Raw genomic sequence first — 11,863 nt, 5'->3', positions numbered from 1 at the left:
TCTCATGTAAGATTGTCATTGTTCTTGCGGAAATGCTATGTTGCTCCCATTCGGGCAAAAGTCCTCTTGAGCAAATCATTTGCGCAAGAGGGCCAGTGTAGACAGCACAGTACTGTTTTGCGCAAAAAAGCCCCAATCGCTAAAATGGCGATCAGGGCTTTTTTGCACAAAAGCGCGTCTAGATTGGCACAAATGCTTTTCCGCAAAAAATGCTTTTGCGGAAAAGCGTCCATGCCAATCTAGATGCTCTTTTCTGAAAATGCTTTTAACAGAAAACTTATCCATTAAAAGCATTTCCGGAAATCATGCCAGTCTAGACGTAGCCTGTAAGTATGGCAGAATCTGGCCCTCACATCACTGTTCTCGGAGTCAGGACCTACTCATTCTAAGTTACAGTGGCAAAACTATGCTCTAAAACTATGGCACTTGTGTGTGAACATTTGCTTCCATCAGACACTTCACAAAGGGACAGCAATCATGGTACATATTTCTCTGCATTTTGTCTCAAATAAATACCTTATTGTTTCCGTATTTCTATATCACAGGCAGAAAAAGAGAAAACTTCTAAAGAACCATGGTGTTTTTAAAGAGAATGAAGAAGTCAGCAAGTGTACTTTTCTTTCACACCAGAAATGTTTCATTTTATTTCTTTAAATGGCAAATGTTTGAAGATCAATTTCTGCTCCTATACATTTAGGCTACGTCTAGACAGCAGTTCTATTTTGGGATATCAAAAGTATCCACAAATAGCTATTTCGCATCTTTAAATGCACCCATTACTTCGAAATATATTCCGGTGTCCCTGTAGCCCTCGTTCCATGAAGGTTAAGGGACTTGCTGGAATAGCGCTTTATTCTGAAATTTCAAAATAATCTATTTCAAAATTAGATTGAAATAAGATATGCAATTTGCGTAGCTCAAATTGCGTAGCTTATTTTGACCTACGGGTGCAGTGGAGATGCACCTTTCCTGAGATTTGAAAACCTCTTTAAATGTATTCAGTAGTTTCTATGAAAATAAAAATTCTCCCAGCACTATTCTGCCATCCTACATTCCTGTCTGTCAAACGCTGGTGGTTTGCATTTCACTGGGGGGCTCGGTGACTACTATATGGTCAATGCATGCAGGACAAAAATTGTCAGGTGGGTGCTTGAAGTGCATCTAACATCACGATTTAGGCTCTCTGTTCCCAGCCCATCCCCTTCTCCTCCTTACTGCATATACATACCCAGACTCTGAGTACCCTCCACAAGGCCCAGAGAAAGCATGTAAGGCAGTGAGTGGTTCACAAAGTGTGGGCTGCAACCATCTTGCAGGTAAGCTGCAGGCTCTGGGTTCACACACCCCTATACTGGGGAACCTACACTGGTGCTCCAGCTCTGCAGCTCCCCTCTTGGGGGAGGATCCTCATGGGCCAGATCTAGCTCATGAGGACAGGAAGCAGCTCCATGCACTCCCACTCCTCCTCCTCTGAGCTGGGGGATTGGCAGTCCAAGAAACTGTTCACCTGAAAGCTTTCCCTGCTGCTTCCATTGGCCAGATTCATGGTGCCTGAGAGCGACAGGAGGTACAGAGCCAGGTAAGTGTCGTCCCCTCCGCCCCACCTTCATATCCAAACTTCACACTCCCATTCCCGTCAGGCACCATTCCTTTTTACCCTGCAAGGTAAAGTAAGGGCTGGCAGAGCCTTGAGAAGATTGGATGGGTGGCTCACGGACTGGTGGTGTTATCGAGTTAACATCAAGTCAACTCAGGGATGGTCTAGACAGTATTTGGTCCTGCCATGAGGGCAGGGGACTGGACTCGATGACCTCTCAAGGTCCCTTCCAGTGCTAGTATTCTGTGATTCTATGATTCAAGCCTGAGAAATTCTTCCTCTTGCTGAAGGGGTAACAAGATGAGTCAGAGCCCTAGGCACTCCAAGAAAATGACATACATACCCCTGTAAGCTCCTTTTCCTCCTCCGTGTCTTGGCCAAACCCACATACGGCCAGACCTTCAAATATGTTCAAACCATGTTCATATATGTTATGGACTGTTATAAAGAGAATGTGATCAACTGTTCTCCATGTGGACTGAAAGTAGGAGAAGTAGCAATCAGCTTAATCTGCAGCAAGGGAGATTTAGGTTCAATATTAGGAGAAACTTTCTAAGTAACTATAAAAACAGTTAAGCTACGGAGTAGGCTTCAAAGGGAGGTTCTGGAATCTCCATCACTGCAGGTTTTTAAGAACCAGTTAGACAAAAGTGTGTAGGAATACTTGGTCCTGCCTCAGCACAGGGAGCTGGACTAGGGGGTCTTTCTAGGTCACTTCCACCCTGCATTTCTATGATTCTCTGTAGAGCTTAACTGGTGATCATCACAGCGAAACTGACCCTCCAGCCTTCACCCAGCTCCCGTCCAATGTGAATTATTAACAAATGAGCTGGTCCCTGATATAGAGAAGTCATAAGACCAGTGAGCCTAGCAGCCCTGTCAGTGATATCTCAGGACAGCCATTCCCTCATAGAACAGTGGGGGAAGCTAGGGGATCCAATCGTTCCTCCCTGATAAAGGTCTGCAAAGCACAAACAGGGACTTAGCTTAAAAAAGCAGAGATGCCTTCCCTCAATCACTATTACAGGCACCTATCCTAAGTCTGTAAGTAAACACATGGGCTACGTCTACATTGGCCCCTTTTCTGGAAGGGGCATGTTAATTTCAGAGGTCGTAATAGGGAAATCCGCGGGGGATTTAAATATCCCCCGCGGCATTTAAATAAAAATGTCCGCTGCTTTTTTCCAGCTTTTAGAAAAGACGGAAAAGAGCGTCTACACTGGCCCCGAACCTCCAGAAAAAACACCCTTTTCCGGAGGATCTTATTCCTACTTATTCAAAGTAGCATCTACACAGCCAAACTGCTATTTCGAAATTAATTTGAAATAGCGGAGCACTTATTCCAAATTTGGTAAACCTCATTCCATGAGGAATAAAGCCAAATTCAAAATAGCTATTTCGAAATAAGTGCTGTGTAAACACATCAAAATAGGGGGCCTCCAGCCTTCCCAGGGTGCCCTGGTGGCCACTCCAGCCTCAACCAAGATCACTCCTCTCCTTCCTCCCTCCCCGGAGCCTTTAGGGGTTGACTCTGGCCACAGTGTCTGTGCCAGTTCCAAGCCTGCCAGGCCAGAGCCAGCAGTCACTACCCCTGACCCAGTGGCCCCCAAACATGAGCCAGCAAAGACTGGCAGCCAGCCCTCCACCACTCGCCAGGAGCAGTCTGCCAGCTCCCAGGAGCCTGACAGGGGCTGGAGAAGGCGGGCGCCTTCCTGGTCCAGGGTGGAGATCATGGACCTTATTCAGGTTTGGGGGGATTGCCCCCAATGTCCATGATCTCTGCGCTAGAGAGAGGAATGCGGCCATCAATGGCAGGATAGCTGCCAGCGTGGCACTAAAGGCCACATGTGAACCCAGGAGCAAGTTTGCGTGAAAATCAAGTTGGTCTGGAGAGCCCCCCCAACCCTGAGCCTTGACCTTCCCCTTCCCTTTCTTCCCCTTGCTTCCTCCCCCCAAGTTTTCACCCTCCCCTCTCCCCCCCTCTTCTCCCCTCTCCCGCCTCCTTTCCCCAGTCTCACCAGAGTTTCATTCTCCCCCCTCTCCCCCGGGGTTTTGTTAAATAAAGATAGTTTGTGTTCATGAAAATACGTGTATTTTATTTGACATCAGGAAGGGGGGTTAGGGAGAGGTCAGTGGAAGGACGTGAGGGAGGAATGAGGCACAAGCCCCCAGTGGGGCAGACCAGAGAGGCTCTGAGGGCTCCTCAGGATGGAAGCTCGCCCGCAGGGCCTCCTGGATACTGACAGCCCCCTGATGGACCTCTCAGATGGCAGCCTGCAGAAAGTTCAGACAGGTCCGCAGCAACGCGTCCATGAAAAGCACCAGAGTGCCCAGAGGCAGCTCTGGCTTCATGTTGCAGAGTGCTGTGATGTCCCGAGTGAAGGCAACCAGAGCACACAGAGACAAAATGGTTTCCTGTCCCTCATGGAGGTAGGCAAGCAAGCAGGGAAACCTGAGAACTGGCTGTCCAGGGGGGTGCCTTTAAGCACAGGCCTCAGACAGCCTCAGGCAGCAGCCACACGAAGTAACTCCTGACCTGATGCCCTGCCGGACCTGGTTCTGTCCGGCCTTAAATGCGATTCACCGTCCACTCAGTGTGGACGCTCTATTTCAAAATAGCAAAAGGCTATTTCACAATGCATTTCGAAATAAGATATTTTGAAATAATGCTGTAGTGTAGACATACTCTGAAAGAAGAAATCAGGCCCCTGAGTAATTGAAACAGATACTTCAAAGAGTTTAATTGGAAACATGTGCACAGTAAATACAAACACTATATTATTTACAGGGGAGGGTTATTTACAGGTGACTGTTTGTGACACACAGCATGGCCAGCACCTGAGAAATAAACTTAAAGAGTCATCAGCATTTGTACAATGCCCCTTAATAAATATAATAACATGGGTTGGGATTAAGCTGCTGGATATGGAATGGAAAACAATCTCCAAAACAGGAAACACCACAAGATTAGGGGAACTCCTATTACCTAATATAGTGAATTATCAGAAAGTGTCAATTCAACAGGGGAAAACACTGATCCCCTTCCCATATTCAGCCATCACAGGAAGATTCTCTCCCCACTGAGAACCACAGACAATGATATCCCAGACCCCCTCAGCCTTTTACCCTCCTTTGCTAACTGTTGTCTGGTGACTCCTCATAGGCCCAGAACCCAGGAGGGCAAGAGTAAAGTGCTGAGAGAGACTAGAAACCTAACTATTCAGGAAACTTTTTCTATAAGGTGGAGGATCATAGCCTCTAAATTTGGAGGACGAATGATATGTGCACAGTAAAAACAAACACTATATTATTTACAGGGGAGGGTTATTTACAGGTGACTGTTTGTGACACACAGCATGGCCAGCACCTGAGAAATAAACTTAAAGAGTCATCAGCATTTGTACAATGCCCCTTAATAAATATAATAACATGGGTTGGGATTAAGCTGTTGGATATGGAATGGAAAACAATCTCCAAAACAGGAAACACCACAAGATTAGGGGAACTCCTATTACCTAATATAGTGAATTATCAGAAAGTGTCAATTCAACAGGGGAAAACACTGATCCCCTTCCCATATTCAGCCATCACAGGAAGATTCTCTCCCCATTGAGAACCACAGACAATGATATCCCAGACCCCCTCAGCCTTTTACCCTCCTTTGCTAACTGTTGTCTGGTGACTCCTCATAGGCCCAGAACCCAGGAGGGCAAGAGTAAAGTGCTGAGAGAGACTAGAAACCTAACTATTCAGGAAACTTTTTCTATAAGGTGGAGGATCATAGCCTCTAAATTTGGAGGACGAATGATATCTGCTGAGTACCTTCTTTGAAGGGCAGAGTGTTCTGAACTCCCAATAACATCAGAGGGAGTTTGAGGACACTCAGCAACTTATGGGACTGGACAATACAAGCACAGTTAAAGGCCCTGGATATCTAAAGGAAATCACCAAAATCCACAGTTAGATGTTTAAATGCCAATTAAAGCCACCCTTAGTGAATTCCTCCCGCATGTGTAATCCCCTAAGTAGTATAAGGGCCCTACCATCAATCAAACGTTAGCCCTGCCCCCTGCCCCCGGAAGTCCCGCCCCCTGACCGCCAGAATTCCCTTCTCCCCTGTCACCGGAAGTCCGGCCACTGGATGGTAGTACATCCGGGTCAAGAGGGACAGCTGACCGGGTGTCATGTGACCCCCGTTAGGCCCGTCCCCTGTCACCGGAAGTCCCGCCCTTGGGGGTAATACATCCGGGGTCAAGAGGGGCAGGTGAGCGGAAGTAAGGAGTGTCATGTGACCCCTCTAAGGACTTGCCCCACCTCCCTCTACCAATCAGGAAGGGTTTTTCCCCTGTAGGACCGCCCCGCGAACCGCTTTGACCAATCGGGGGGGCAGTTCTGGGATCCGATGACTCGCCGAGCAGTGGGTCGTGTGACCCCTCTAAGAACTTGCCCCGCCGCCCTCTACCAATCAGGAGGGGGTTTTTCCCTGTAGGACCGCCCCGCGAACTCCTTTGACCAATTGGGGGGCAGTTTTGGGACCGGATGACCCGCCCAGCAGTGGGTTGTGTGACCCCTCTAAGAACTCGCCCCGCCTCCCTCTACCAATCAGGAGGGTTTTTTCCCTGTAGGACCGCCCCACGAATTGCTTTGACCAATCCGGAGAGTGCAGTTCCGGGACCCGTTGACCAGACCGGAGGCGGGTCGTGTGACCCCTCTAAGAGCTTCCCGTGACACCCTTTGCCAATCAGAGCATAGAACTTCCCCGTAAGTTCTAGCACCACACAAAAGAGGCCCTCTTGTTCCAAGAGCGCGTGTTTCAGAGAGCGTGCAAACGCTGAGCGGAAACATGGCTTCTTTCACCAACTTTGTTTTGGTGCCGAGAAGAAAGCGCTACATCAGCGACAGTTCCGAGGAGGAAGGAGAAGTTGAAGGGAGCCCTTTGGCCCAGCCGCTGATGGATACACCAATATCTGACGCCGAAACCCAACCGCTCACGATGCAGCCAGACAAGCTAGATGGCCTGGAGGAAGAAGGTGCCCATGGCTCCCAGGAGTCGGACAAGACGCATGGAAAAGAAGCCAAATAGGTAAATGAAAGATCGAAGTTGGGGCATCATGGGGTTAGGAAACCGGGATTTTGAAAACTTTAAAAAAAAAATGACCAGAGCGTCTTACATTATTTCTTTCTGGCAATCTTTTGACAGCTTGATGATGCCTTTCTAGCTGACCGTCAGACCCGGGACAGCATTGCATCGGACGAGGAAGACGAACCGGGCCCACCTTGTTTTTGCTCAATACTGATACAAAGCATTGAAGAGAACGCCAAGGATGATACTGGTGTATCCAATAGCAGAGGGGGCAAAGGGCCCCTTTTCGCCTCTCCCTTGTCCTCGGAACTGTTGCTGATGTGGCGCTTTCTTCTCATGTGGTGGAAGGCCCTCGTCACCAAAACAAACTCCAAACTTCTGGTGGGGGTGGTGAAGGAGTCCATGTTTCCGCTCAGCGTTTGCACGCTCTCTGAAACACGCGCTCTTGGAACAAGATGGCCTCTTTTGTGTGGCGCTAGAACTTATGGGGAAGTGCTATGCTCTGATTGACAGAGGGTGTCACGGGAAGCTCTTAGAGGGGTCACACGACCAGCTTCCGGTCTGGTCAACGGGTCCCAGAACTGCACCCCCCGAATGGTGAAAGCGATTTGTGGGGCGGTCCTACAGGGAAAAAAACCTTCCTGATTGGTAGAGGGAGGGAGGGTGAGTTCTTAGAGGGGTCACACAACCCACTGCTGGGCGGGTCATCCGGTCCCGGAACTGCCCCCCGATTGGTCAAAGCAGTTCACGAGGCGGTCCTACAGGGAAAAAACCCCTCCTGATTGGTGGAGGGAGGTGGGGCGAGTTCTTAGAGGGGTCACATGACCCACTTCTGGGCGGGTCATCCGGTCCCGGAATTGCCCCCCCATTGGTCAAAGCGGTTCACGGGGCGGTCCTACGGGGAAAGCCCTTCCTGATTGGTAGAGGGAGGTGGGGCAAGTCCTTAGAGGGGTCACATGACACCCCTTACTTCCGGTCACCTGCCCCTCTTGACCCCGGATGTATTACCCCCAAGGGCGGGACTTCCGGTGACAGGGGACGGGCCTAACGGGGGTCACATGACATCCTTTTTACTTCCGGTCACCTGTCCCTCTCGACCCGGATGTACTACCCTCCAGGGGCGGGACTGCCGGTGACAAGGGAGAAGGGACTTCCGGGGAGTCGGGGGGGGGGGGGAACTTCCGGATTCAGGGGGCGGAGCTAATGTTTGATTGATGGTAGGGCCCTTATACTACTCCCTTACCCCATAGAGAGCTAGCAGATATATCGTTCAGTCACTGTAGCTGGCCGCATACCACCAAGCTGAAACAGAAGCTGGCACAGACAGAGCACATTGTTCTCCAGAAATCCCCACTGAAGCAATGGATGTGACAAGGTAGCAGGAGCTCTTCGTTCTATTTGTCTGTGCTTCATTCCCCGAGCACTCATCCAGGTCAGATGTCTCTTAGGACCTGAGTTGCCACCAGCTGGACAATGGGACTTGGGTCATTCTGTAGGACCTGGAGAGCTGGAATTACAGAGAATATGACTCACTTTTCATATAGTCACCTATGCCTGCAGTAGCTGGAGATTTAGTACCAGTGAGTACCAAGCTACAGCAGCTCTCTGTACAAACAAAGCTTTAGGTTCCTCCATTGGGATCCTTCCAAGCTCCAAACTGAGATGGAGGAGGGGGGAGAGGGGAGACCCTGACCCTACCAGAAACTCATCCAATTGGAAGGTGCTCCATTGACTCAGTAGCTTCTGCTTTTAAGTTATTTTACATCTCCTGACAGAAATAAATCTGATGGTGTGGAGTTTGGGGTAGCAAAAAGTGGCTCCCAGGGAGCCGATGGAGCCCAAAGAGTGGATCACACAGGTTGGGAAGAGGCATTGCCAGGATAGCCAGGAGATGCACTGACTTATATCACACTGGCTGCAGTTTCCTCCAGGTACGTCTACACCACAAAGTTAATTCAAAATAACAGCTGTTATTTTGAATTAACTTTAATAGCATCTATACATGCAAACCGCTATTTCGAAATTAATTCGAAATAGCAGAGCGCTTAATTCAAATTTGGTAAACCTCATTCTACGAGGAGTAACACCAAATTTGAAATAGCTATTTCAAATTAAGTGCTGTGTAGACAATTAATTCAAAATAGGGGGCCTCCAGCCCTTCCCAGGGAGCCCTGGTGGCCACTCTGGGCACAACCAGGAAAACTTCCTCTCCTCTCCCCCTGGCCCCAGAGCCATTAAAGGAATAGACCCTGGCCCGTGCCAGATCCAAGCCTACCAGCCAAGAGCCAGCAGTGGCCACCGGGGCCCCTGAGCCAGTAGCCACAAAACGTGAGCCAGCAAGGCACTGGCAGCCAACCCTCCACTGCTCCTCAGGAGCAGTCTGCCAGCACCCAGGAGCCTGACAGGGGCTGGAGAAGGCGGGTGCCTTCCTGGTCCAGGGTGGAGATCATGGACCTTATTCAGGTTTGGGAGGGATGCCCCAGCATCCATGATCTCCGCACTAGACAGAGGAACACGGCCGTCAATGGCAGGATAGCTGCCAGCCTGGCCACCAAAGGCCACATGCGAACCCAGGAGCAGGTTTGCATGACAATCAAGTTGGTGCGGTGAGACCCCCAACCTTGGGCCCTGATCTTCCCTTCTCCTTTCTTCCCTTTGCTTCTCCCTTCCAACTTCCTCCTCCCAGGTTTCACCCTCCCCTCTCCCACCCACTCTGTTCCTCTCTCCCACCTCCTTTTCCCAGTCTCCCCAGAGGTTCACCCTGTTGTTCAATAAACCCAGTTTCTATTTTTGAACATACATGTCTTTTATTTGACATCAGGAAGGGAGGCTAGGGAGGAGTAAGTAGATGGACGTGAGGGAGGAATGGGGCACGAGCCCCCGGTGGGGAGGACCGGGGTGGCTCTGAGGGCTCCTCGGGGTGGACACTCTCCTGCAGGGCCTCCTGGATCCTGACAGCCCCCCGATGGACTCCCCGGACGGTAGCCTGCAGCAAGTGCAGCTGGGCTGATGGCAACAACCCTACGAGACGCACCGGTGTGCCCAGGGGCAGCTCTGGCTCCATGTGGCCGAGCGCTGTGGTGTCCCGAGTGCAGGCACTCAGGGCACTCCAAGACAGGACTGCTTTGCTGTCCCTCATCGGGGTAGACAAGCGAGCGGGGAACCCAAGAACTGTCTGTTCGGGGTGGGGGTAGGGTCCCGTGAAGCACGGAGCTCAGTTAGCCTGAGGCAGCAGCCCCACACACTATGTCCTAACCTGATGCCCTGCCAGCACTGGTTCCGGCCAGCCTGAACTTCGGTTCAGGGTCCACTCAGTGTGGACGCGCTATTTCAAAATAACAAAATGCTATTTTGAAATAGGTTTTGTGTATAGATGCATAATTCGAATTAGCTTATTTCAAATTATCTATTTCGAATTAAGTTAACTTGAATTAACGCTGTAGTGTAGACGTACCTCTTTCAGAGCAGACTAAAGCTGAATCTGTCCTTTGATGTGTGGCTGATGCACTTCACACCTGTGGTATCAGTTACTGCTTGCTTGTCAGCTAAATTTCTTTATAACTCACTAATGAATAGGATTTCACCTGTATTTGTTACTTACAGGTCAACAGATGTTCCATGTCCAGCCATTTCATATTCTTGGTGTCCGTATGTTCCAGGATGATGCCTAAATAAGCAGTGTAAAATAAACATCAATAAAAAACCTTCTCTTGTTAAGTGCAAGGTGATAACATTGGCCCTTTGGCTTCTATTGTGAGTCTAAGGTGAGCTGTAGGCAAGACAATACTAGAAAAGTTTAGCATCCACACTGAAGAGAATAAGAGAAAAAAATTAAGAATGTTTACATAAAACCTCATTTGCTTTAAACAATCTATGTTCCTCTTGCCACTGCTGTCAGTTATTGGAGATATACTAGGATAGTGTATTAATCTAGTGGTGTGAACAAAGGGGCTGGGGCCAGGAATAAGTGCGTACTAAGCAAGGATCTCACCTGGATAAATTAATTAGGCCACAATGCTTGCCTGGCTTGCATGGGTGTGCTAAGGAAAGGATGGCACAGGGCCAAAGGGGAGGAATCTAGTGCTTCCTGGGCAAGGCAATCAGGAACCTGCAACAGCAGGCACTGTGTGGCGGTGGGCTGCCTACCTCCCAGTGATGAAGCACCAGTAAGGAACAGTGAACAACACTGAGCTTAGGTCTATAGTTTGAGTCCACACTAACTCTGACTACTAAAAATAGAGTGCAGGTAAGATGACAGAAGCAGTCGGAGGAGCTAGCCACCTTGAGAACAGACTTTTGGGTTTGGATGGGCTCATCCTTGGAATAGTTAACCCCTCCTGCTACTCCTGCCACAGCTACTCTACTTTTAGCACACTAGTTTGATCGGAGAATAAACATACCCTACGTGACAGTGTGCCAGCCTCTGCTACTAAATGACTGCGCCATCTCAAAGCATTCTATTGCAAATTACAAATTCCTCCTAACACCACACTGGAGAAGTAGGAGAACATTAACATCTCCATTTATGCATGAGAAGTCACAGCACGGAGAGATTAATAGTAGCTCAGTGCTGCACACAGGGACTTTTTCTGTCTACCTCAAAGGGAATACCAAAAGGGACACGGCACACTTTCTCTCACCAGCTAACTTGGCTGCAACTGCCCGGATCTCTTCCCAGCTGCTGCGGAAGTATCTGATGGTGCTTTTGTAAAAGTTCTCCAGTAGCTCAGCCTTCTCTTTGGCCTAGAGAAAATCAGGGACACATGAGCTCTCTCTGGCTAGAAATGCCCTTTGACTGCCAACACATGCCTTTACAAACCACAAGTAAACAGTGTGTGTTCCTCTTGCCACTGCTGTCAGTTATTGGATTCACTCAGACTTTTTTTTTAATTTAAACAAGTAAATAAAAGAAAGGACAGGAGGCTGTGTAGAAGTGGGGAAAGTGGGAATCTATGGCAGATTTACATTCCTCTCACCCTCAGTCCTGTATCCCACTCTAATAGGGTACGTCTACACTCCAACGTTAATTCGAACTAACTTAGTTCGAATTACTTAATTCGAACTAAGCTAATTCAAACTAACGGATCTAGACTAAAAAACTAGTTCGAATTAGCATTGTACTAATTCGAACTAGCATGTCCACATTAAGTGGACCCTGAACCGGGCTTAAGGATGGCCGGAAG

The 11,863-nt window shown here is 49.0% G+C and overlaps 1 long non-coding RNA gene across 1 annotated transcript; it reads right to left on the bottom strand.

The window, feature by feature from the left end:
* Positions 1-7,841: 7,841 nt before the first annotated feature.
* On the bottom strand, positions 7,842-11,532 carry LOC149525903 (uncharacterized). Its single transcript, XR_016348909.1, has 3 exons — positions 11,321-11,532; positions 10,282-10,347; positions 7,842-8,187 (listed from the first exon to the last, which is right to left on the bottom strand). It is a non-coding gene; the product is annotated as an uncharacterized LOC149525903 (long non-coding RNA).
* Between the last annotated feature and the right edge of the window lie 331 nt (positions 11,533-11,863).

The sequence above is a fragment of the Pelodiscus sinensis genome, chromosome 1 (genome assembly GCF_052426305.1).
Source record: "Pelodiscus sinensis isolate ZL-2025 chromosome 1, ASM5242630v1, whole genome shotgun sequence".
Taxonomy (NCBI): Eukaryota; Metazoa; Chordata; order Testudines; family Trionychidae; genus Pelodiscus; species Pelodiscus sinensis.
The sequence above is the reverse complement of the archived record's forward strand: the minus strand, read 5'-3'. Positions and strand labels throughout refer to the sequence as shown.